General features: G+C 38.6%; 1 long non-coding RNA gene across 1 annotated transcript in view; it reads right to left on the reverse strand.

Moving 5' to 3' along the window:
* The window catches only part of LOC102373466, a 6,224-nt gene extending 2,068 nt beyond the window's left edge, over positions 1-4,156 (reverse strand). The window contains exons 1-2 of the long non-coding RNA XR_323447.1: positions 4,063-4,156; positions 1,715-1,864 (exon numbers count right to left, since the gene is read on the reverse strand). This is a non-coding gene — a long non-coding RNA (uncharacterized LOC102373466). The remainder of the gene's footprint in view (positions 1-1,714; positions 1,865-4,062) is intronic.
* Positions 4,157-5,616: the final 1,460 nt, after the last annotated feature.

Genomic DNA, 5,616 nt, shown 5'->3' on the forward strand with positions numbered 1-5,616 from the left:
ACTGATTGAGACAGTCTACTGAGACAATTATTTCCCACCTATCCCTGTGCCCCTGTTGCACACAATATTTCCTGGGCTGGCCTCTTTGTACCAGTGTGGTAAGTGGGGCATACTTTCTATTCACTTACTGTCCTGTTCTAGAGATGCTTACTGTATGACCCTACTCCCTTGGGGGAGAGTACAATTACTATAGTCGATAAGCTACCAATTTAATTCAAGTAAGTTGTAAAAATTAGACCTGATGAAGAATATGTTGCATTCAAAAGCTTGTCTAACATTATCCCTGCTACATACTTGGTCCAATAAAAGATATCAGCCTAAGAAATCCTTGCCTCTTGCATAATTTCTGGACTATCGTGCCTACAACATCACTCTTACATTACTGTACAGTGAGAGGCAACTTTATCTTATTAAAACACCTGGCAAATGCAATCATGATTTATAAAGTATCATTGTTTCTTCTTGCCACCTATTTTTCAATGTCACTTTTTCTGATATTTGAAAGAATGCAGCCCAATTTGGGGGGGAAAAAAATATGATCCTACTTTTACACATTTTAACAGGAGCAGGCTGGTAAATTTTACTGTATAATTCTGTACTATTAATTTAGGGTGAATTGAGAGGAACACAGAAAGAAAGCTTATGCTTTGGAAGAATTTTTTCTAGTGACAATGATAGACTTTTAAAACAACATAGATTTTTTTGTTCTCATCTACCTTTTATTATAATTCATTAAGTATTAGGTTAATGTCATTTTCAGAAATACCAGTTTTCTATTACTTTCCTAAATGTCATTACTTTCTTATAATTACATTTAAATGCATGTACCTTCTATTTGTCTTATTGAATGAAGAGCTCTTAGGAGAACAACATTCTTGTTTTGACATTTCCATAAAAAAGTTTATTTTTTCCTGTACCTCCAATGTTATACTACAGAGTTGACTTTACAGCTTTTGCAACCTACAGAGTATCAAAGCTTTGCAAATAAAAGGTTACTGAAAGACATCTGGCAATAAAAAATTACAATTTGTGTTATCAGTCTCTGGTATCCAAAGTATTGTGCATTGACAATTATGTTTCTAAATCATTTCTATCACTTCCATTTGAAATAGCATATATTGATTATGAGATTAAATTAAAATCATTTTTATTTCACACCTTTAGATTGGAAAGGATGGCATTTCAATCAGAAGGCATCAGTCCCAGCCAAGGTTACACAAATTGTATTACAGGCCAAAGAAAAAAGAGGTTAAATATAAATCCAGATCTTGAAGTTTGGGCATTGTTGGCACAAGAGAAACAATTGCTAGATATACATATTATATTTGAAAACAAAATTAAATATTGATATGTGGCAGGGCATAATCCGTGAACTTCTGCTTTCTTAAAGGAACATCTGAAGTCACAGTAAACTCTAAGGCCAAGGTAGCCCATTGTGCTAATATGATAAAAAATTACATTAGTATTTTGGAAGAATATTTAAGGAAACAATGTTGTTATCACCACATCCAGCTGGCCTCTATTTCCCAGCTCCAGTATTCAGATACCATTTACAGGTAAGACTACTAGAAGCTTTTTTTTGTGCTAGGTGAGGCTTCAACTTGTATCTCAGAATCTATGGCCATACACATTAACCATTTTCCCACAATACTGCTGATTCTGGCTTTAGAAATCTTCAAATGCTTGCAAAGAAAAGTAGGGTACATTAGCTCACCTGGCAGTATTCATAGTTTGGCCTCAAAACAGATGCAAACAGGCTTATATGAAAGCATATGGCTGAAAACACAAGATGAGAAGGCACAAGACCAGGGCTCTAAGGAGTGTGGTCTTCAGTCATTTACCCTTTCTTCTTTCTTGCAATAACCTATGCATATTTAAGAACAAGTTTAAAATCAGGCACATATTGTCTTTAAGTCCCATTGATTCAAACAGATTTAAGTCTCTGAATATATTTTTAAATGTTTCAGTTGTATTCTGAATTTGGAAATTTCCTGGATTCAGATATATATTTCCTTGGACATCCACTCGCAACCATCTGAAAATCAGCTATTAGAAATCTAGGATTGTTGTTGTTGATACTAAATTTAAATGGAAGTCAAATATTAAGGAATGTTAAGGTTCTCACAGAATTTTATCTGTCCAATACTGACACAATAAGGGAGAAAATGAAAAAAAAAACCTATTAAAGTTGGTTTATTGTAATTTTGGAATATAAAATAATCATTATACATTAAGTATTGCACAGTGGTGCAATATAACCACATTTTGCCAATACCTTCAGAGTTTATCGTTGAATACAATCTTATTTCTGAATTTCCTGAGTCTGAGGATAGTTACAATACTCCTGTAATGTGTTTCTCCTTAATAAACTGATATAAATACTCAGCTCCAATTTAGTGTTGTATTCACCTGGAAATATACAGCATAAACCTTGTATCACCCCATATCGAGGGGTCTACACAAATCAAGGAGGCAGGCAGCTGATTTCATGGGCAGATCATGGGGCTGGCTGCCATTTTCATGGGTTTATCACAACAAGCCCCACCACACCTCTGATAGACTAAGGGTCCCAGGTGGCCCCACCCCTAACCACTGATTGGTTGTGAGGGTTGTCTGTCATATGGTCCCACTCCTCACTGCTGATTGACTGGAAGGGATGCTCCTCATGTGGCCCTGTCCCTCACTGCCAATTGGTGGAGAGTGGTAGAGCTATATGACAGGCAGCCCTCTCAACCAATAAATGGAGAGGGGCAGCAGCAGCCATTGTGGCTGCCCCTTCATGGCAGCAGCCCCCTTTCCCACCACCCCCCTCCAGCAGGGTGTATGGCCTTGCTGCAGTGGCCATGAGGACTGCTGGCTACCACTAGGGAGCCAACATTTTATTTTCAGTTTTTATTTTTTTTTTTTTATTTCCACAAAATCTGCAGTTATGATTTGAGTATGTCCCTACCTATAGCACCTTGCATTGTTATCTTTCATTTATGTACATACATACGTATAAAGTTTCTCATACAAAGACTAATAAAGTCAATGGGAAGATCCTTATCCATTTCACTGAATTTTAGAATTGGGCAACTCTTATACACACACACACACACACACACACACACACACAAATGAAGTGAAGGTATTGCACATATTCTTTTTTACATTCTTTTGTGCATCTGGTTACATATCATGTGCTAGATTTGTGTCCCAAGCTTTGGCAAATTAAATCTGAGGTTCTACCATTGGATCACCACTACTTACTTTTATTGTTTTTGCCTCAGTGGTCTCCTGGAATTTCAGCTATACTTAGCAGATACCCAAATTCCCAATTCATATAATTTTTCAAAAGTTGTATAAATAATGTTTCTTATAAAAAGGTACAGTATTCATAGTCAATAGCCTTGGTGCAAAACATTGAAATACATAATACAGTAAAATCTTTGTTATCTAGCATTTAAGTAACCAGAAATTCTATTAACCAGAATTTCCAGCTGGTTGAGGGCAGGGGAGGAAGCTCGCACGCAGCAGCCACTGCCACCACCCTGCGCTGCTGCTGCTCCATGTGCAGCTACCATTACACACCTCCCCCCGCCCCCCACTCTGCCTTATCTGAAACCCCCTGCTGGGTTATTTCAGATGACCACAATTTTTACATAACTTGCAATCCCCTTACCCAGTGGATGCTGGATAACAAAGATTTTACTGTACTACTACAATTGTAGTGTTTTGTAAGTTTATTACAAAATGTTAAAATTTATTTACAAGGAACATGAGCTTCAGAAGTTTTTCATAGACTCTACTTGGCCATTTTTCAAAGTATAAGTTGAGAAATTGAAAATGGCTAAAATATTCCTTAGGCAAAACACCGGCCCCTGGTCCTCTCTCAACTTCAATCCACCAGATCTGAGACCTTTACAAGCTGCTTCCTGGTTTCAGCCCCTGTATGACATGAAGTACATCCCAGAAATTCAAGCCTTGGCCTCCCCCTTTCCTGTAACCATAACCCAAAGTATCCAGTTCCAAAGTACACACTAAAGAAAGAGAACTATAACACAAAAGCCAGCGCTCTCTCACAGGAATTCATGAAAGCTCCTTCCTCTTGCAGGGTCAGAGCTGGTCTGAACTTCTAGCTCCAGGCTCAGGTATGTGGTCCCTTTCCTCTCCCCATCTGGTCATCTGACCAATTCCTTCTGGTAATAGGGTCCAGGTATTGCTATTTATCTCCATTAACAGCCTTCCACTCCCCTGCTTTCACGCTGAGTCTTGTAGTCCTTTTTCCTAGGCTGTCTGTCCTATTATTTTTTTGTAACTAGGTCTCCTGCAAGTTGCCCCTGTTCTGTTGGCTATTTCTTTCAGTACGAAGGTTGATCCTTTATCCAATTATACACAACCTGCATATTGCAACTTATTTTCCTGTAAACTGCACTTCCCTAGCTTGCCTCCTGCCACTGCTTTTCCTTCCTTCCAGTACTATGGTAGGGGTCCCTTGCTACAGCAGAGAACATATAAAATTACTATTAGGTGGATAAATGTCTCCACAAATGCAGAGACTAATTATAATTGGATCAATGTCAGGATGTTTCAACTAGGGTTCCTAAGAGGTCTGTCCTAAGTGCAGTGTTGTTTAACATGCTTATTAACGATTTGGATACTGGAATAGAGAGCTTGCAGGTCAAGTTTATAGATGATGCAAAAACCGAGAGGATGGCAAATACTATGAAAAAGAGTAGAATTTAAAAAGCTCTTGATAGATTGGAGAGTTAGAATGAAGAATCACTATGGAAGAATGTAAAGTGCTACATGTATGAAAAGGTCATTCAGGGTACATCTACACTGCAGTTTTCACTGTAGTGTAGGGATACCTGAATTAGCTATAGACAAACTAGCTCAAATACAAGTAGCAGTCCAACTGCAGTGGCATGGATCTCCATGCTGAGAAAGGAATTTGAATATGGTCCGTATATTCCTGGGATGTAACCCTCAGGTTTTTAGTAAAATCTGAAATATGCTGCAATGGTTGAACTGATCCAAACTGTCAACTGTGTCTTTTACAAATCCTCTGGTGTAATAAGCTATTCACTTGAAGTAAAATATATATTTATTGTGGAATATTGAAATGGATACAAAAGATTTCAGACTGCAGGTTACTATGAGTGTATTGTTTGCTGGAAACCATACTTTTTCTAGGTACATTTTCAAATTCACAAGTGCTGCTAAAGTCAATTCATCAAGAATCTATATCTAAATCTAATTCTAAATGGAATGGAATATATATCTAGATCTATCATTTTACACTGGCAGTAGCCTTTTATACAGTGATTCCATTTGGCATAACTGCCCAATTCTAATTCAGTGGCAGGCTGCCATATATTGAAACTGCAGTGTCTTTCTTTCTTTCTTCCTTTCAAGATGGCCGCTGACAGGTGATGCCCTTCTGAGCTCCTCCAGCTCAGGTGCTTTCAGCTCTTTGCCCCGCACTCCCTGCCCCCCTTTTCCTGTCCCCCCACAAAAAAAACGCTTGCCTTTCCCCACCCTGTCCCTGGGGACCTACTCCCTGCCCCTTCCCCCCACTTTCTGAGCGTTTTTCCCCTGGGCTCTGGCAGCCTCGTTTGTCTCTGCCCCTCCCCC

The sequence above is a fragment of the Alligator sinensis genome, unplaced genomic scaffold (genome assembly GCF_000455745.1).
Source record: "Alligator sinensis unplaced genomic scaffold, ASM45574v1 scaffold56_1, whole genome shotgun sequence".
Classification (NCBI taxonomy): Eukaryota; Metazoa; Chordata; order Crocodylia; family Alligatoridae; genus Alligator; species Alligator sinensis.